The sequence below is a fragment of the Myotis daubentonii genome, chromosome 13, assembly GCF_963259705.1.
Source record: "Myotis daubentonii chromosome 13, mMyoDau2.1, whole genome shotgun sequence".
Lineage (NCBI taxonomy): Eukaryota > Metazoa > Chordata > Mammalia > Chiroptera > Vespertilionidae > Myotis > Myotis daubentonii.
The window spans coordinates 8655761-8677388 of record NC_081852.1 but is presented as its reverse complement, the minus strand read 5'-3'; the positions used below and the strand labels follow the sequence as shown (position 1 = coordinate 8677388).

General features: G+C 46.6%; 1 protein-coding gene and 1 pseudogene across 3 annotated transcripts in view; both read left to right on the top strand.

The window, feature by feature from the left end:
• Positions 1-21628, top strand: part of RASSF4 (Ras association domain family member 4) — a 194859-nt gene that overhangs the window by 45579 nt on the left and 127652 nt on the right. The window lies entirely within an intron of this gene.
• On the top strand, positions 3131-5161 carry LOC132214634 (eukaryotic translation initiation factor 2A-like; annotated as a pseudogene).

Sequence of the window (21628 nt, the reverse complement as noted above, 5' to 3'; positions counted from 1 at the left end):
CCAAAAGAACAAATTTTTAAATAAAATTATCAGATCAGAAATCCAAACAGTGAGCACTTAAGAGCAAGGAAGTGCATAAAATAAGACAGTGCTGCACTCGGCACTTTTTTGGATGGGTGAGAGGATGAGAGTCATGGTTGTTGTGCTTTTAGCACCTGGGGATGGTTATAAATAGCCAGGGAAAATGAATTTTCCCATCTGACTTTCATGCACACACACATTTTCAGATGGTTCCAAATTTTAAACAAATGAGTTCTTAGGCTGGAGACATGGAGTGTGCCAAGTTTGCACCGGCAATGAATTACATCAAAGGAGCTAAAAGCTAGAATGTATGAAGAGCATCAGACACCTGGGAGGACGGCACATGAGGGAGGGTTCCTGGGAGGAAACTTCCTCACTAACTGGACACAGCGCCTGGAGCCAGGATCGAGAATGGCCGCCCTTCCTGGTGTCCCCAGTCAGCCCCCTCCTTGGGCAGGCTTAGCAGTGGGGTGAGGGGACTCTAGGAAGTCAGTAGAGCATCCTGTGTTTCGCATCCAGGCTCTTCTTTGAGACCTGAGGGGTGGGGATCTGATCTGGATGGACAACTCACACCTTGTAGTCAGTCTCAGGAGCATTCTCCAAAGGGGAGTGAGGATGGTGAGGGTTAGAGACCGTAGCTCCTTGTAAGGAAAGACAACGGGCAAATATGGAGGCAGGTCGTGGTGGCTGCTGTGGAAGTCCCCTTGCTTCATCTTCCAACCTTTTCCATTGCCACTTGTGCCTTTCTGGTTGGCTACTTGACAAGCTATGAGATGGCCCGGGCCCAGACTCTGGCTGCCTTAGACCCACCAATTCAGAGTTCCCCTCCTGGCATGGCCTCCCCTTTTGCATCTTCACATGGGTACACAACCTAGTCAGAGGGGGGACCAGGTCAGGGGTTCACTTTTATTTCTATCTAAACCATAGACAAGGGAAATCAGAACTTTTCTGTCTTGTTCAGGGCCCCATCCACAGGCTCTTCTTTCCCAGTGAAACAGCCAAGCTGGGAGATATTTCAAGGCTCCACAGTCCTGGTGTCTTCCATCTCCACATGATTCATTCTTGTTCTGAAATTGATCAATGCTGTCACATGAACAGGACCAAGAAGAGACAGGGAAGCGGTCTCATGCTCAGGTGCTGCTATACCATCCTTGGAGAGCATTTGCAGCAGGATTAACAATTGAAATACCCACTTATTGATTCATTCATCATCTATTTCATTTTCATTCAATTCTATTTACTGATCACATTGGGCACTGAGGGTTAAAGAAGTGACAAAAGTTAATTCACTTAACAAACGTAGATTGAGTACCTACTATGTGCCAAGCTCTGTGCTACATTCAGGCCGGGAATCAGGGGTTAGTGAGACCAGCAAGCTCCCTTCCCTCACAGAGCCTAAATTCTGCTGGGAAGACAGACAGAGGAAAATGAATACAGGATAAGCCAGATAATGACCAAGAGGGAAGTAACAGCGTAAGAAGACATGACCTAGGAGAAGCTACTCAGGAAAGGGTGTTCCACTGCCATCTGAAGGTTAAGGAGGAAGTCACAGAAAGAACCGGCATTTCAACTGTATGTGAGAAGCTCGGAGTTGGGAAAGGCCACCGTGTGTTCATGGCACTTAAGGGAGGCTGGGGGAGCACTGAGCAAGGGAATGGTGCTTGCCTTGAAGATGGAAAGCAGGGAGTGACAGGTGTCTGGCCAACTGTAAGTATGATGGGCAGCATTCTAGTGCTTTGAACAGCCGAGAGGTGGGATTAGATTCATCTTTGTGAGGTCGTTCTTCTGTTGTGCACAAATGATTGAAAGAGGGGAGTAGGGCCCGGCTGGCGTAGCTCAGTGGGTGAACATCAACCCATGAACCAGGAGGTCACAGGTTCGATTCCCAGTCAGGGCACATGCCAAGGTTGTGGGCTCCATCACCAGTAGGTGGTGTGCAGGAGGCAGCTGATCCATGATTCTCTCTTATCATTGACTAGAGGCCCAGTGCATGGATTCGTGCACATTGATATGAAATTAATTAGAAGGTGGCCAGCGGGGTGGGACTGGGTGAGACTGGCCAGGCATGCCCTGGAGCCAACCTCCCATGGTCCCTCTCCAGCTGACCACACCTGGGGCAGCACCAGGGCTCAAAGGGTGTCTGCAGAGTGAGCAGGGTCCCTCCAGCAGGTGAGGTACCTCAGCCTCACCTGCTGGAGGGCCTGTGGAGATCAGACCAAAACCAGCAGTCCCACATCTCCCGAGAGGTCCCAGAGTGTGAGAGGGCACTCTGCAAAGTTGCTGTTGCTCGGCAGCTCCTGCATTGAGCATCTGCCCCCTACTGATCATTGAGCATCATAGCTATCGGCCAGTTGGCTGGTCACTGGTTGGTTGGTTGGCCAGTCGCTTCGGCTTTTATATATATAGATGTTTATCTCTCTCCTTCCTTTCTCTTTCTGAAATCAATAAATACATGAAGAAGAAGAAGAAGAAGAAGAAGAAGAAGAAGAAGAAGAAGAAGAAGAAGAAGAAGAAGAAGAAGAAGAAGAAGAAGAAGAAGAAGAAGGAGGAGGAGGAGGAGGAGGAGGAGGAGAAGGAGGAGGAGGAGGAGGAGGAGGAGGAGGAGGAGGAGGAGGAGGAGGAGAAAGTAGGTAGGGAGGCTATTGTGCAGAAGGGGAGGGAAGGTGGTTCTTTTACGCAGAGGGTGGCAGTTAAAGTGGAGACAAGTGGAGGCATATGAGGTTTATTTGGATCTTCTTTGGATTCTTTGTGAAAAGGCAGTGAAAGAAAATAATTGAGTTAAATTCTCAAATCTTTGAATTGAACAAATAACGGATGGTAGTGGCCATTTCTGAGATTAGAATGCAAGGGGAGGACTCAGGGTGGGAGGTGGGAAAGGAGGGATATCAGTCCCTGCCCTGAAGGAGCTGAAATGTAAGTCACGGTGACAGGCATCCTCCTGGGTTGAGTTGAAAAGTGATGTGAGCTCTGCACAGAATGAGAGCTGCTCACTGTCTACACAGTGTACTTCCTCCCTCCTACTCCCCAGCCATCTGTCATCAGAGCAGTGACAGGACAGCGGATGGGCGCCCAGGCCTGCTGCTCAGATATTCATCCTGGGCTTAGAAAGATGGCCAAAGAGAAATCGGAGGCGCAAAGTCTGTGCTCCTTGACAGATGATGTATTTTCTCTGAGTTTCCAGCAGTGAGAAAAGGACCCCCACACTGACTCCTCTGAGTTAGATAAGAGGCCTGGCAGCAGTAGAGTGATTTATAGCACAAAGGGGCTTGGGGGGAAGTAACTGTTTTCCAGAAGACAATTCAGAGCTGGTGGTGTTTCCAAGATCCCACAGTCAGTGTATGAACCCATCTGAGGATCAGATGGACCATCTATAGTGAATGAACCATCATATTTTACACAAAGCACAGTGTTTCCAAGGGAATCTAGACAAAATTGAAGAATCTATATTTTTAGTAAGGGTGGAACCTTGTTTGCTGAGACAAGGGAAAAAAACAATAAATATTACCAATGTCACTAATAAAGAATTACTACTCTCAATCGACCTTCTAAGGCAGGTTGACTTGACTTATCACAAAAAAAGAAAAAACAAAAAACACATATTCTGGCTCTAGAGAAGCCTATGTTCCCCAGGCTTGTGCCCAGGGAGCCACAACCTGCAGCTCTGTGATGTGAACTCTGGGATGTGGGTAAGAATTTCCTCCAGAAAAAGTGCAAAATTGGTATCCATCCTGGTCAGGTAATGAAACTATTTGTACCTGAAATATTAGTTATGAAGGTCACTTCTTTAAAGACCATCCTATATAATAAAGAGGTGATATGCAAATTGACCTTCATGCTGTAACACTGTCACAAGATAGTGGCGTGCACAGCAGGGACAGGGCAGTGGGGGCACTTCCCGGAGGCGGGGCATTGGGGCAGCACTCCAAAACTCAGGGCCATCCCGTGGCATGCTGGCCATGCAGGGCAGGACTCTGGGACTCGGGGCAGTCCCATGGCATGGGGGTGAGGAGAGGACGGCGGGGGGGGGGGGAGATTGGTTCTGGATTTCGCACAATTTCGCGCAACAGGTCACTAGTTTTTAATAAAATGCAAGTACTTTGCATTTCCAAAAAAATGGATTATGGTGTGTTTTCACTTGGGAAAAATGTGATCTCTCTGCACTGGGCAGTAAGGGCGCACCTTCATTTGCTCTGTGTTATCTGCACCCCAACTTCAGGGCCCTGGTGTAGCTTTGGGAAGCAACATTCTTCTGAGGTTGATAAGGGTATGAAAAGCTACTGCTGCGTGGTAATAGCTGGAAGAGTTTCGGCAAGACAGGAACTTCCTACTACAGGGAATAAATGAGGCATTAGCTTGCAACAAATGGAGAAAGTGCTGTAATCCATTCAATTACCAAAACATAGCCCTATTCATGATGTAGTTCAGAATTCTTGTCCTCCTGAGTTTCATGCTATTTATGATTTTCTGCCTGCCAATGCAACAGTTTCAGCTTGAAATGCGATCCTGTGTTTGACTTTGGAACCGGTGCTCTAAACACAGTTTATTTAGTCCTCACATTCATGCTAGCTGGCTTTCATGCTACACATTCATGCTAGCTGACTTTAATGCTACACATTCATGCTAGCTGGATTTAGAACTCTGACATACAAGTGCAGTTATGGGCTGTTAAAAAATATGAACTTATTTCTAAACCAGTTGTCCTGATCATATATACTTTCCTTGGTGCCCAGATGGGGAGCACATTTTAACTTCCATGCATGCTTCCAGGTTGCATGTTAATAATCAGTACAAGCTTTGGCATTACGCCAGCCCTATGTCAGCAACCATTTTTGGATGGACTATTTCCAGCAAAAACAATGACTTACCAAGCAGTTCTAAGTGAAGTACCCAATGAGGAGCCTGCATTCACAATAGTTCATAGACTCTTGGTTGTGAGAAATATCCCAGTTACCAATATCAAGCTGTCTGAGAAATCACAATAGGCCATCACAAAGGCAACCCTTAAAGTTCAAAGAAAATATGAGGCTAAGAAAGCTGCAGAGCAGAAAGCAAGCAGTGACAAGAACCAAGACTTGGCACCTACCCTGCCCCACAGAGCACACCACGAAGCACTGTAATATCTGGAGACCCCAAAACATGAAAAAGTCAGGAACCCAAAGAAGGCCTGAAAGCAGCTGAACCTTGAAAAACCGAGCGGCAACTGAGAGAGCCCCAAAAGCCATGCGGTGAAGAAATTGTTAAAGATGCCACCCTTTTCCAGGTGGGGGATTGGGATCAGTTCCTCTAAGGACCACAGAGAGCACGTTGCTAGCTTAAATCAGGGGAACATACCTTCCATGTCCAATCCTGCTCTGGAGACCCCGAATGTCACCTCCCCACCACCCACACTTACTTCTCATCTACAACCCACCGTTATCCAAGCTTCAGCAAATGTGTGAAATTAGTTACTAATGTCCTTAAATTGGCTTTTCCTGCCTTTCAATACATGGGATGGAAAAGAGATGTGAAATTGATAGCTAAGCCCAACAGATTGAAAAAAAATATTATTATTCTTCGGTATTAGTGTCCATATAAATGAATAAAGTCATTTTAAATTAAAACAAATAAATGTAATCCATTAGACTGGTTTAAAGAAGTCAGTATAAAACAAGCAAAGTGAGCCTGGACAATGTGGCTAAGTGGTTAAGCATCAACCTATGAACCAGGAGGTCACGGATCAATTCCTGGTCAGGGCACATGCCGGGGTTGCAGGCTTGGTCCCTAGTAGGGGGTTAGGGGGGTGTAATTTGTAACCTGGAAGTTTACAGGAGGTAGCCAATTAATGATTCGCTCTCATCATTGATGTTTCTGTCTCTCTCTCCCTCTTCCTTTCTCTCTGAAATCAATAAAAATATATATTATTTTTAAAAACAAAGTGAATAAAAGTTTATTTCTGTGATTTTAGAATGAGTATTGATTTTTCTCTTGCACTTGTACTAACTCACAAAGTTGTTCAGTAGTGATTCCCCAGGTTAAAAAGCTAGAAAAAAAGTGCTTTTAAAGTTCTTAAACATAGTTTTTAACATCCTTTGTTCCATGATCTGAACTATTCTGAAATCTGTTAAGATTATAGATTCAAGTCTTTGTTGTCATTAAATAGCCTAAAAATAATATTTATTTAGAATTAATAACTACTTATTCCTTTGGCTAAGCACTACTCTCCATATCCCAAGTCTTCCTCAATGTAATTATCAAGAGTTTTGTTTTATTTTGCTGGAATAGATTCTCCAGAAATTTTTTATTGGGTTTCTGATTGGTAATCTTTCTGAATCCTTAAGGGGCTTTCAAACAAACTATTTTTAGCTTCTATTTAATTTTTTCTTGGAATAGATTTTAGTTCAAAATCACATTTCAACAATTTTGAAGATATTGCTGTATTGCTTTCAGAAATCATCTCTCGCTTTTGAGAAATAAGATTCCAACACGAAGCTCATTTCTTTATAGAGAAGCTACATTCTCGTTCGTTTTGCTTTGTGGCCTCTAGGACACTCTCTGCATCACTGATGTCCTGAACTGTCACCGCGGTGTGCATACAGGGCTTCTCCGGGCCCCCTCTAGCACCAGTGGCTGCCTCAATTTGAGGGTCCATGTCTTCTTTTATGGAAATGTTATCTTCTGCTGTTTATTTCCTCCCTTCAAGTCTCTTTTGTTTGTTTCCTTTTGAAAGTTAAATTAGGCAAATTTTGGAACTCTTTTAAAAAACCCACTCTGTCTCACGGTGCTCCTTTAATACTTTCTATTTCTTTGTCTTTTGGGCCTTGATTTTGAAAGAATTCTTTGTTGCCAACTTCCAGGTTACAAATTTAATTTTCAGCTGTTTTAATTCTGCTCTTTAACCCACTTTTCTATTTTGTTGATCTTATTTTATCTTCATGTTTAAGGTTTTGTTTTATAGATAAAATTCTCTCAACCATCTCTATAATACTATATCACATATTAACATTAATTATACTTATTCTACAGAATGTCCTGGCACTCTGAACTTCGTCTCCTGAGGCAGTATCTTCTTCATGTAATTTATCATTTCAATCCAATGTTTGGAGATTCTGGGTATGTGGCCATTTTTGCATTTTTGTCCTGACTGCAGAATAGATGCGCACATATCCTGCCGGGTTAGGTTTGCTACACAGAGTTACCCTTCTACGTATATTTATATGTATTGAATGAATGGCATCAGCCTTCCCAGGGAGGCAGTCCATCCTGGTACTGTATTTAAATATGTTGGGGTGGTGAACCAACCAGCGATACCAATTACTAACTCTCTGACTGAGTGTATTATTTGACTTATCTCAGCCTCAACTTTCTAATTGGTAAAGTAGGTACAGCACAAGAATAGGGTGAGGATTTAGTGTGACCTTGCAAATCTGTACACTAGTACCGGACACAGCAAACAATAATATAAATATTAACGGCTATTATTAGTTGGTTCAGCAGAGAACCTGTAGTTGAGAAATTGACACCCTCAGGAATGAGTCATTTGTTATAAAATTGGTAATGTGATGATGGGTGAAGTACTAGTATTTTGATCCAGGAAGTTACCCAGTGCCTTGCTTGCTGTTCCCTCAGAAAGCTGCCACTCTGTGCATGTTTTCTATCCTGAAAGGTCAGGTAGGAGGAGCTCTGGGGGCATCACACAGCCTCACGGGGTGGAGGTGAGCACCGGAAGGTGGGCCAGGGCAGAAAGAGAGCTCATCCACAGCGGAATGTTCGTAGCTTTCTGTTAAGGATGGGAACGCTAGCACCATCGAGGTTTCTATCCTCCATGCCTATCTGGTCTGTGTTTTTATTTTGACTTCCACTGGTAGCTTTTGAGGACAGCTGAGCATCTTCTTTCCTCCCAAGAACTGAACCAGGCAAACTGGCCAAAATCAGCAGCTGTTGGTTTGCTTAATAGGGAAAATATTTCCCAGAGCTGCCAAGGATACATGATAGAAGGGATTGAGGAAGCTCGAGGTTGCTTTCCCAAGATATAAAGCAAATCTTAGCACACACAAAAAATGTTCAGACGGCTTACTTCCTCCCTCCAGGTCCACGGGGAGGCCCTGTCTTGTTTCTCAGAGGCACTGCCCAGCTTCTGTGGTGGCCTGAGTGGGTCCATAAGCACATTGGCAGTTGCTTCTTCTTGTCTCTGCTCTTTCTACATCTCCCCAAAGCTCCTGGGAGCCGGATCCCTCAGATGCCCTGACAGCAGGAGAAACCCTGCACCCACCCAGAATAAGGCCCCTTCCTAGGCTCACCATCAGCCAGCCTGTGAGTGCTGGCTGGGTGCCGGCCTGTAGGCAGTGGACAGGGGGCACCATGATGAGAAGACATGAGCTTGGATGTCAATTAATGCTGCCTGCCAGCAGCCCACTCCTCAGTCACAGTCCTGGCAGGTGAGAAACTGGAGCATCTCAGTCCTCAATCCCACGTCTCTTCTCTCTGCCCTCTTCTTAGTGCCCCGCCTGCAGGGTATAGTTGAGCCAAATTGCCACAAGCTGCCTGGGCTTCCCCTCCAGCTGCTGAGCGGGCTATGGCTGTTGGGTGGGAGCGGGCTTCTGGCTTTCCGGTGCTGAAGGAAAGGAAGAGTCCAGCTGAGACCTACTCCTCTTAAGTGCTTCCAGCTCAGCCAGTCAGAAGAGCAGATCTGCAAACTGGGGTGAAGGCGGGTCAGAAGGAAAGAGACAGCCTCCATAAACATCAACAAAACTCCCAGGAGCTGGGGCTGAGCTGGAGCCTCGCCATTCCTAGACCAGCTTTTACCCGAGGCTAGCCTTGCAGGAGAGCAAGGAGAGCAAGAACAAGACCCTGAATCGGGGATGAGGAAGGGGCATCGGGGCTGAACCTCACACCAGATGGGCCGGCCTGACTCATGACTGCCTGGCTGGCGTCTGCTTGCTGCAGCCTTTCCCAGTCCTGTGCTGTGTGGCCTCTCCCCCTGCGACACCCTCAGCTGAATGCCCAGGATTAGGCCTCCTCCAGCTCTTCCCCCTCTTAGGGAAGGTCTTTGCCTGAGGCTGGCCAGGGCTTCGCATGGTGCCAATGACTACTCTGAATGGCAACTGTAAACTTTCTCTTTGTTCCTTTCACCCAGGTATCCCCCCCCCCCCCAACGCCCACACCTGGACAGTTTTGACAGTTTCTCAAAATGGACCTGAGTGTCCACCTGATATCAGAAGGCATAGCACATGGGAGAGAGCTTTAGAGTCAGCTTTTTGTCAAGTCCTGGCTCTACTACTCTGTATGTGACCTCAGCAGGTCACGGTATCTCTCAGAGCTCCGCCTTCCTCAGCAGTGAATGGCACAGTGGAAACCCTGGAGGCTTCCCGGAGAAGGAGCTCCCTGCTGGCCATTCCCTTGTCCCTCCCAGCCCTTCTTTCACAGGTTGAAGGACAAGGTGCCCACCTCCAGTCTCTGCATTTTCCTGAACCCTGTTCTGGCCTGGCCTCCTGCTCCGTCTGCTCTCAGCAAACCACCTGCAGTGTGGGGACAGCGCCCCGCATCTGAGGTGCCAGCCTGCCCCCAGCTCCGTGGGATCCCATCGGTCCAGCCTCCTTGTACCACCTTCATTACCCTGTCTGCCCAACACTGGGGGGGGGGGGGCGGCGGAAGGGGCATCGAGCTTGGCTGTGAGCTCCCGGCCAGGGGGACCAGGCCACACAGTCTGCTTCAGGAGTGCCTGCCTGCGTGTTCACACCCAGCGGCTTGCCGGGCTGAGAAGAGTTAAGAGACATCCCATAAAGTCAACAACGCTGGCCTGAGAGTCAAGAGAACCTCAGCTTCACACGCCACCTTGACACAAGTTACCCAAACACTTGAGCATGAAAACATCCTCAACACTGCTCCTGCCATTGTGTCGTCGACCTCAGGGAAGGGCCCAGCTTCCACTTGGTGCCAAGGCCAGAAGCCTGGCTTCATCTTTCACCACTGCCTCCCCCTCAGCCTCTGCACCCAGCCCGTCTCCACAGGCTGCCAGTCCTTCTTCCCCAGATCTCGGGTTTCTTCCTGACTCTCCGTATCCGCTAGTCACCTTGGTTCCGGCCAACATCATCTCTCGTCGTCTTTTTAAAACACAAATCTGATCGTCACTCTCCTGCTCAAAAAATCTTTCCACGTTTCTCCGTCGCTCTAAGGTCAACAATAAGCCCTCAAGATGACTTCCAAGGCTTTGCACCATCTGCCCACTGCCCCCTCTGCAGGCCCATGCACACCTCTCCCACTTCACATCTCCTGTCCGGACTCTGGAAGGCGTGTAATTCCGTGATCAGAACAGGTGAAAGCCTCCTGTGCCACGGGGCTTTCACCAATGCCCTTGCCTCTGGCGGTACAGTCTCATGCCAGCGACGTCCTCCTCCCAGCCTGCATACCTCCTGCTCATCGCAGGGCCTCACCTCCAATTCCCAATGAGCCTCCTCTTCCCCACTGAGTGTAGGTGTCCGCCCTCCCAAATGTGTGCCCTTCATCTCCTCTGAACAGGAATTGCCATCCTGCATGGGAACGGCTACTTTTCTTGTCTGTGTTCAATGCCAGGTCGAGAGAGCTCAGTTGGCAGAGATGCTCTCTGCCTTCCGGTGTGGCATCCCTCAGTCCGAGCAGAGCACGGCACAGGGCACACAGGCACTCGGTGCTTCTTGATGCACACACTCTCTGTCTCTAGAACTGAATTCACCAAACGTGTAGGCAAGACTAGTCCAGGTTAAAAAGACTAAGGAAGAGGACAACAAAAGTCAACATGCGAATGCGGTTTGGAACCTGGGCCAGAAGAAGGACATGTGTGGGATAATTGGTAAAGTCTGCATGAGGCCTATGGATGAGGCAAAGGTCTCATTAAGTTCATTTCCTGGTTTTGATCATTGCACTTGTGTTACACTAACATCTGGGAAGTGTGAGCAAAAGGTATACAAAAATTCTTTGTGCTACTTTTGTGCCCTGTTTAAGTATAAAATCGTATTAAAACATATTTTAATGTAAGCAAATTAAAGTGTAGGTGAACTGGGAAGAATGAGCATAACTGCAGGATTCCTTAGGAACTTGACTTTCTTAGCAAATTCAACACCAGGTTCCCTCTCTGGCTTTCCCCTTTCCTGTCAACAGTGAAACCTGTGTTGAGGCAGGGGCAGGATTCTCACTCCCAGGGTTCGCAGAGAAAGGCCGTAGGTACTTCTGACATCATGGTGTGAAGGTCAGTGCCATCCAACTAGCCTCCAGTTTATTGCTGAGTTTCCCATCCATAAAGGTGGACAAGTGCCAACTCCAGCCCACGGGTCCAAGTGTCCTTCCACCTGACGAGAGCAGGGAAACGACTGTGAATAAACACCGGAGCCACTTCCTATAGAGGCAGCTGAGGACGGAGCTTAAAGCATTCGTGGGAATGGGTTTCACAAATGGGGAAGAACCCCAGCCGAGAGAAGGCCCCACACAGCATGTCTGCAGCTCGCCCCGACCCAGAGCTCCAGCCCCTGCCTTTCATCCTCCGGCCAAGGTGAGTCCCCCTCGCCTGGTCCTCGGGGCGCAGATGGGACTGAGACAGGGCCTGGAGCCTTCCCTTCAGATGTTAGCAGTGCAGGAGGGGCTGCAGGTGACACTCCAGGCCTGGTCCATCAGCTCCAGACTTCAAGCTAAACAAACATCCCTGCAGGCTCTGCTGAGGCCGCCCTCAGAGAGCACAGCATGGCCTGCCTCTTCCCCAGGTCTCGGGAGCCACAGGACAGACACCATCAGCTCCTGCTCCTACGAAGGTAGAACCACTCGTGCTCAGAGGCTAGAGGCCCGGACAGTCTCACCCCGGCTGCTGAGAAGGGAGCCAGCCTTGGCTCGGGCATTCAGGTGACATGCTGACTTCTTTCTCATGCAGCTCCCTGAGCTGTTAAACAGAATGAAATGAAATCTGCCTCTGGCAACTTCCACCTACAGATCAAAGTTCTACCCTAGGGTGACTACACAGAATCGGTTTGTTTTCTCTACCACATTGTAGTTCTTTAAACATCTGGAGACAGCCACCTCCCCCACCCCGGTCTTCCTTCCTGTCAATTAGGCAGCTATTTGGGATTGGACAGTTCTTTTACTCCTCCCCACATAGCATGGTTTCTAGATCCCTCAAGATGTTAATCGCTCCCCAATATTCACTTTCAAGGTTCTTTCTGTGATGCAACAGTTAAAATATGACGCTCCAGACTAAGCAGGCGGCACAGAAGCCGGCAACGCTGCCTTCCCTGATGCCCACTCCACTTGTCCAGTATGCAGGCCAAGCCGGCCCTTTCAGCGACATGTGATGGTGTTGGCACCCACTGAGCAAGACCCCCAAACTCCAGCACATTTTCTCTCTGAAACCCAGTTAAATTCTGTGGGGAAATATTCTGTTAATCACCTTTGACTTTGTCTCTGCAGTAGCACAAAGTTAACCCCGACCCCTGGGCCTCCGGGGGCACTGGAAGGCCCTTCTAAAGAAGAGTGGGTCCAGGGGCACTGCCTGGGACGGGGGCGAGGGGGGGGACACAAACACGTGCAAGACGCCCAGCCTCAGCCTGCACAGCTCACCAGACAAGGCCTCGCCTGTTCCCATGAAATGGAACAGAGGGGACCCCCAAAGCACTGGAACGCGGAGAGGCGGTGATGGGAAGTCAGGCTGCTCCAGAGAGGATGGGGTGGGTGGGAGGGACGCTGGAGGTGAGGGGCAGCCCTGGCTGTGTGGGCGCTTGGAAGACCAATGGGCCAGCAGGACTGTGAGCCTGGGGGAGGGGCCTTGGCGGCTCAGGCTGCCTTCCCCCCCTCCACGCACATCAGGCCTCACTGCGGCCGGCAGCTCCAGAGGGAAGGGCGGTAGGAGATGGACTGGGCACTCACAAAGGCTCTGCTTTTATTGCTCCTGCGAGAAATGCCAGCCCTTTTCCATCCTGATCATTTCCCGGCACCCAGGGCATCAACCACTGCAGGGGCAGACAGTGGCATCTTCTTTGCGCTGGAAGCCACAGTCTGCAGGAAGAAACTCCTCCAGCAAGGCGGCGCCAGGGAACCACTTCCTGCAAAAGCAAAGGGCGCGGCACCTCCATGCCTGACAAACATCTCAGCTGAGACTGTTTCTGCCCCAGTGACCTGTCAGGAAAAGGGCAATGTGTTGGGTTTTCTTTCATCACATAAGGAAGTCAGTAAGGTGGAGCACTAGCATTTTACTAGGAAAACCATCAGCAGCAAATGAATCCTCATGTAGAATTCCCCAGATTACCAAGTGTCCGGCAGATGCGCCCGGCCCGCTGTGGCCAGGTGGTTCCGTAGTGAAACCATCCACGGAGCAGACTGTGGCTGGTCTGAGCTCCTTCAAGGCCGCCTCGGGGAGGTTTTGTGCACCGCCTGGCCCGGCCTGGGCCAGACCCCGCGTGTGCGGGCTGTGTCTCCTTCCTGTTGGCCCAAAGGCAAGGTATTTGCAGCTGTTTTATCCCGTGTCTGTTGAAGTGGCGATTTGCTGTTTCACTCAAGTTGCTCATTTTCTCTCCTTTCCCTTTTAGGTTTTGTTGTTTTCAATAGTGTTCAAAGCATCTTTACACCATAAATCCCAGTGCCTTGGGATTCATTAGTCTTAAATTAACAGGAAAGTTCACAATATACTTAATATAAAACAGATATATGTTCATTAAAAGGGGCAGCCTTGATAAAAGGTAGAACTTTCAAATCAAACCATTGTGAGAGGAAAAAAAATAGCCAAAATTTATGAAATGTTGCAAAACTTGAGAAAAGAGAACAATAACTGGAGGGCTGACTTTGTGCCAAGGACTATTGGAAATATTTTATATATATTCACGGTTCTTCAGAATTCTTGAGCTATGACTCTTGAGGAAGAGAAACCTCAGGTGCAGGAAGAACTGGCAGCCTGCCTGTGGTGGCTCTGCTCGAAGCTTTAAGAGCTGGAATTTGAACCCGGAGCCCACACCCTTAACTCCTGAACTCTACTGCTTCTTTCTGGATACAGTGGGGCCTTGATTTAGGAGTTTAATTCGTTCCATGACGGAGCTCATAACTCAAATTACTCGTATGTCAAATCTTAAAGTGAACGAGTGAGACACGTGATGCTGGGCTGATGTTGTGGCGTTCACTGTGACGTTCGCTGCGCCAACTAGCGATGGGGTATCTGAAGCTGGCTTGTAACCCTAATTTTAACTCGCAACTCAAAGCAAAAAATAAGCCGAGAGACGGCCCGTATCTCAAAAAACTCATTAGTCGGGACACTCGTAAGTCAAGGCCCCACTGTACAGTCTAATAAACATAAGTCATAAAATTAGGTTGCATAAATAAGATCAGCATATCACTGATTACAATGTCTGTTCCAGGGTTAAAATTCCCTTTTGAAAGACAAAGAATCTCAAATTGAGCCAAATCAAATATATTATTTACTTAATACAAAATGTCCCAGGCACCCGCACACACACACAAGATTAAAACTAAGATAGACAAGGGTTTGCAAGTGGCTGCAGAGCCTGCATGCCTGCTTGCTCCTACATCTGGGGAGCTCAGACAGTTGCTCCGGTCCCTGGCTCATTTCCCTCTCCTCTCCCCCGTCCCTGCGCCCTACACCCCGCCACCCAGGTCTCTCTTGAAAAGGAAATTTTCCAACCAGTGGATGAGAGAAGGTGACTTCTAATGGATCCCAGGGACCACAGGCGAGTGCCACACATTAAAAATTAAACAGGAAGGACATGTTCTCCTTTCTCCTGCGGTTGCTGGGCCTGCCGGTGCTCGGTCGCTGGGGGAACTTGCACAGCACTGCCTGGGCGAGGCCGCACTGACACTCTACTCTTTTGTTCCTCAACCCTGGTCTTGGGCTGATTAGGTAGCTTGGTCATCCCAGTCTGCAGAACCAAGTTTTCTCCTACTCAGGGAGAAGGGAAACGAAGTTCCGTTCCCCCACCCCCCTCCCCCCGCCCCCGGCATAGAGGAGGCCTGCAGAATGAAGCTATGACTTTGCTATTTGGGGTGCACACTGGCTCTATTTGCAGCTGATGGGGACCCAGAAAAGATGTGCAACTATCTGCCTCGCTCTGACTGTCAAAAGCAGAGTGGAACTTTAACAAACTTACTTAAGAAATGAAGAGAATAAGAACACAAGAGACCAAGGATTTAGATAATAAAGTTAATGATCTTGATTGTATAACTCAAGATATAACATGTGGTAGATGAAGACATGGAGATTCTGTTTCTACCAAAAATGCTGGAAATCCATCTTAGTGAATTTGAAAGAGTAAAAATTGTAGCAAGATCATCTGAAGAATAAATCCAGATACTAAGAATAAAAAGATTATGTCTCTTCACAAAATAAAGTTAACATTTTTAAATATAAAACAACTTCAAAATAATGGTTGTATTAAAAAAGAAATCCAAGCCCTGGCTGGGTGGCTCAGTTTCTCTCTCACACTGATGTTTCTCTCTTTCTTTCCCTTCCTCTCTCTAAAAATCAACAAAAAATATCCTTGGATGAGGATTTTTAAAAAGAAAGAATGAAACCCAAGATAAAACTAAAACTATTTAAAAATTAATGTAATTGAGAGCAGTATTATGTCAAAACCTTTAATATAAGGCCAAAGAAGCTATCTGATGAAATACCTTAAATGCATTTTCTTAATGAATACTGAAAATAAATGAAAATATTGAGTAAATATTTTATTTCAGTATATTGGCACAAAAAAAAAAGAAGAAGAAGAAGAAGAAAAAGCTTAGGAAGGAATCCATAAAAATAATACAAAGTTTAATGAAAGCATCACCTGTGTGGTTCATCTGTGTGGTTCACCTGAGTGGCATCACCTGAGTCAGGCTTTCTCTCCCACTCAGGCTCCAGGTATCAAATGAAAGGGTGCATGTGACAGCCTTTATTATTCTTTTTGCATCTGACATTCTATCATTTATATAGTTTTAAACTTGCTACACAGCAGTTAAAATAGTCAACATTTATCTTTATGTTTTTGCTGCCTTTGGGAGGATGGGATTTTTACCCTTTTTAAAAATCTATATATATAAAAGCCTAAGCAACTGAACAACCGAACAACCAAACAACCAGTCAACCGGTTGCTATAATGCACACTGACCACCAGGGGGCAGATGCTCAACACAGGAGCTGCCCCTTGGTGGTCAGTGCACTCCCATAGCCAACCTCCTGTGGCCAGCCAACCTCCTGCGGTCTTTCTCCTGGCCAGCAGCGCCTCCTGCCCCCATCGGCCCTGATCAACAGTCAAGCAGAGGGACTCCACCCATGCACGAATTCGTGCACTGGGCCTCTAGTAATTCATATAAAAGTAAAACTTAGGTTATTTTAATAGAATTTTCCCTCCTAATGAGCAAAATTTGGCCAGTTTGCTCTTTCCCCCAAGGACCTGGTCTCCTGGAGGCACATGCCTGGTCCTGGTCCACTCTGTCTCTGTCCTCCCTTCTGCTGTCAGGGAGGGAGGCCAGATGTCCTCCTTGAACTCAGCACCTGCTTCCTCCAGAGGGGCAGGCAGGAGGGGTGTGTTAGTGGCTCAGCTGGTGGGTGCTGTCACTGACTGTGCCGGGGGGAGGGGGATTCGGGCATGCAGAAGTTAAGGAGTTTCAGGACCTGCCTCCTCCTCTCTGGCCACCCTGCTGAGGGGCACAGTCTGAGAACCTCATAGCATATTCTCACGAAGGTGAGATCTATTCTGTCTCCACACACACACTGCTCTCCCCACTGTCCCAGCACAAGAACTGCCTGAGTGCGGCTCATTTAGAGAGAGCGCTTACTGGGGAGAGCTAGGCAATGCTGAGGGAGCTGCTCCCCAGGTAGTGAGTGTAGCACCCTTGGGACTGGGTGCACCCAGCACTGTGCTGCCTGAGTCCGGGACTGGGTGTACCATCCGGAAAGCACTCTGTGTGATGCATGAGTTAGGTGGACCTCTGGCTCAGAGAGGACTCATTATTCTATTGTCTTCGGTTACATAATCTCTTTGGGAAAGTACTCACTTTGTTTGTTGATTTGTTTTCTGAGCTCAGTAAATTGCCTGTCTCTATTTTCTTGCATCTCATTGACTTTTTTCAAAACTGCAATCTGAATTCTCTGTCATTTAAATCGCATATGTCATTAACTTTGTTTTCTAAAGATTTTTCATTTTCTTTCTGAGCTGCCTTGTTACATTGCTTATTCATGGTATTTGCTGCCGTCCTTCTCTGTCTAGGCATCTATGTATGAGTGGCACTTCTCTAGTAGATTGATACAAAGAAGTCTCTATTATTTTCCAATAGGTGGCCCTGAATCAAACATTTTTTTTGCTGTCTTGGACTTCTCTGGCTTTTCAGATTTCCACGGGGTGCTGGAAAATGGGAAGTGGATACCTCCCCTGTGATCTGGTCACCCCAGTCCCAGGGGAATGCAGTGGGCGATGGGGCTCCACCTGTGTAAAATCCCAGTGCTGTCCCTGCACGGCCAGATGCTGCCATCAGTGTAACTGTGATGCATGAGGGTGGGGTGGGCTGGGGTAACCTGGCCACTTTCTAAGTTGCTTTGCCTTCCTGGTCATGGCAACCTTGGACCTCTGCAGAGTCCCCCCTACACCCCTCTCCTGGGAGCAGTCACAGAGCCCACCCTTTGTGAAGGGAAAATGTGATGCTGTAGTACCAGCTCCTGGGTTTGCAGATAATGTGCTCCACAGCCCCACACCAAGGGCAAAGGGAGGCGAGCTCTAGCAGGTTAAGGGGTGACCAGGTTTTGTGGCTTTGTTTCTCTGTCTGGAATGCCAACTGCCAGACAACTGTGGCCACACTTCTGTGCTGTGTCCCCATCCAGATCACTGGGCTCAGCCCCAGCTCGTAGCACCCACTGCTGCAGGAATGCCCACCAAACTGCTGTGCTCCTCCCGGCTGAAGGGAGTTCCAGCCACAGCCTAATGCCTCCCCTCTCCAGCCTGATCCCCACCATGCACTCCCAGCTGTGGGGTTGCATCCATGGCGTGGCTTAGCGTTTCTCCCTTCTGGCCTCCCCAGTTTGCTCCCACTTGCCCACCTCAGTGGTTTCAAGCTCGGGTCTCTCAGGTGTATTTGTGTGTTTAGCAGGGAACCCATTGTTGAATTATTGCTGTTCATATTGGTGAAACTTCCAAGGGGCGTAGGTGGGGGACCCAGCAGATCTCTCATCCTGCCATTCTTCTTCATTCTGAAGTATTATATTTTTAAGCCACTAAATTTGGGGTGATTTGTTATGTAGCAATAGATAACTAACACATTAATAACTGACTTAATCTTTGCAAAAAAAATAAGGAGTATACTATTATCTTTATTTAATAAATGAGGAAATAAAGGCAAAAAGCCAGTGTACATTTGGCAGAGCTATATGATTTTGAATCCATATGGTTTGTGTTTCACTGCACTGCCCAACACAGTAGTCATTTTTTTAAATGAGAAATTGAATGTCTCGGTTGCACTAAGTAATTTAAAGAGCTCAGTGTGGCAGAAGGTTGCCATGTTGGAAAGATTGACTATTGAGCATTTCTATCATTGCAGAAAGTTTGATTAGCAGTGCTGGCATGGAACTTGTGCTATTTATCACTAAATAATCTGCCAGCTAGAAATAAATTCGATAACTTGCTGGAATTCACTGGGAGGTTTACCACCTTGTTAGCTGGTCCTGGAGTATAAGGGATTGAGTGGTACTGACAAAGGACTCTGGGCCTTCAAAAATCCATTCCCTACTTTGGATTTACAGGGTAGGAAAAGACCCAAGCCTCATGGAGACCCTGCATCTCCTTCCATTCTTCCTCAGCTTCCCCTGTTCAGCACATGAAAGTTCAGTATTCCCAGGCACCTCCCTTGGCCTGGATTTCTATTTGCTCAGGCCCATTCCTGCTTGGCTTTCTGTCCACTGATTATCAACCCCCCACACAGAGCAGTTCCTCAGCACAGGGTCAGTGCTGTGCCACAAAGACACAGGGAAAATCAGACACAGCCTCTTCCTTCGTGGACCTCACATCCCATGGGGAGGTTACTGCACGGTGGTGCTGGCCTTGTAATAGAAGAGTCTCTGAGGAGTCATGAAACTACAGAGAATGGAACAGGAAACGTCTTCCTGGAGGTGTTTGGGAAGGAAACATGTAGACATGGCACTTAAACTGCTCTATACAGGCAAACAGGCCCTGGCGACAGTGAAGAAAGACGAGGGCGTTTCAGACACAGAGAGCATGGTCTGCTCCAGGAACAATGAAGTCTGAGGACCACAATAGTGAGATAGGAAAGGAGACTGAGGCCAGGCTATGCAGGGCCTCACATGCCTGCTAAGAAATGTGAACTTTGTGTAGAAAGTAGGATGTGTGGCCTTTGCATTTGCATTTATATTTGGGATGCTGCTTCCCAGGTCTGAAGCCAGCCGTAATCAATGCCCACTGGAGGGTGATTGGGGTGACCAGTGCCATTTGGGATGTTGTTCTGCCACCTCCCCACTATCTCTCCACTAGGCTAAGGTGGGTGGTAAATAGCGTGTCGGAATATGGCAAAGCCTGATAGCCCTGATGTAGGGGGGCTCTGAGCAGCCCATAGAAGGGCTCTAGGCCAATTCATCGAAAGTCATTTACCAAAGCCAATTCACAATGTCCGCCATATGACTATTTTAAACATGGTGAGGTAGGCTATTGCAACTACTTTGCCAACAGAAGCAGAGACAGTGGACAAATAGCTCCACAGTGAACTGCATTAAAGAAAGCCCATCCATTCATATATCAGTGGTTTACGCAGATGCACAGTAACTAAATCTTGGCATAAAAGCCTCAATAAATGCTTTTCAGGGGAAATGTCATTCTGTGATTTGGAACTTGGTCACTTTATTGTCAATGAACCAGCCCTTGGCATATTGATTTTTAGTGACTTTACCTGGTTTCCAGGAAAAATCACTAAACACCTTTGGTTTCCAGAGCATTTGCTCTGGCCAATTACCAGGTGTAAGAAATTTAAAAGGAAACTGAACTTAGCTCTCGACATCCCAACTCCTCCAAACAGATGTCATTGTCCACAGTTTGTTATAATCCCTTTTTCGTCTCCACTAAAATGTTCTTCCTTCAGGTTTCTTTTTTATTCTTTTGCTCTCACCCTCACTCTCCTGCTCACTCTTGCTCTTTCTTCCTATAAACAATGATATAAATTACCACTTAACTTGAGCAGCTTAGCATATTCCTGGTGTTTATGGAGACAGCATGCTCCATAATGAATTGGCTTTGTGGAAAAGTGCAGTCCTGTAATGGGAAGCACTTGGATGGAGACCCATGCTCTATCAGAAAATCATAAGCATTTCTGCTCTGGTTAAGTTCAGTTTAATGCAAATTTTTAAAAATGTGTTTCCTGTTCCTTATTCTAAATTGATTGGACCATTTGTCTAATTTAAACACTTCATAAATTACATACATCTTCCAAAGATAGGGATGAGGTTGAGATATCTGATGTATGCTTTTTCATATGGCTTGAATCCATCACTGTCTTCCACAAAGTCCCGTAGCTTTCTCCTGAGTGGATGGAGGCCCCATAACTCTCTGATCTACTCCATTTTCTCTGACACCCCTTAGGAGCCTTGGTCAATTTGTCTGAAGAATTATGGCTGACTTTCAGACGCATGGACTGAAGTTAAACTAGCACTGAGCCTCACACCATCCCATGTTTTGTTAACACAACTATCAGATTCTCTTCAGTTTCTCTTCCCACTTTCTCCATCATTATAAGAGATTTGACAAGGAAAAAATCAAAGAAGATAGATTGGGTATGGATGTTTGTAGCAATGAATTATTCACCATGATTGGCTGATTTGGAACAACTGAATTTTAGAAAACTCTTGTTTCAATCATGTAGTTTCTCTGGTATATGAGCCTTCGAGAAGGGTAAAGACCTCTCTTTGGGATTTAGCATCTCCAATTGGAAGGTTTCCTTGACTTCTCAAATATTATTAGGAATGGTAGTTATCAATTAGACTCCATCTTATCATAAATCATTGAGACTTCATTTTATTTTCATTTTCATTTTCAAAAGCTAATATTTGTTTTCGTGCCCATCCATTAAATCTCATATTAAAAGAATATGTGAACTGGAAGGAAAATAAGATCTCAATGAATTCAAGTCTCTCATTTTATAAATAGGTTAAAAACAGGCAAGAGATAACAAAACTAAAATAGAAATAGAATCAAGATTCTTGACTATTGGTTCACTTTCTAGATGTTAGAAGATAGAACAAAATCAGGAATGAGACAGCCTATGACCACTGCTAGCACATGGCATTGCACACAGTTTTCAGTAATGCTATGAGTCACAAAAAATAAAGCTTCAATTTCTCTTAAAATGAGAGAAAACTTTATATTTGCATATTGAAAGGCTCATAGACCTAGAATACCAATAAAAATAACTAAATATTAAAACTATAATAGAACTCAGTGAAGCGGGTGAGTAATAATAATATCATAAAGAAATAAATACCTTTAAAAATGATTATAGGAAAAGTTCTTTTATAAATTCACAAGGCCAACAGATTTCTAAAAATTCCTAACAAGAAATGTATATTGCTCATGGAAATAAACAATCAGACATTGTTAAGGATGCGATAGACTGGATCAATGGAATGCAAAACATG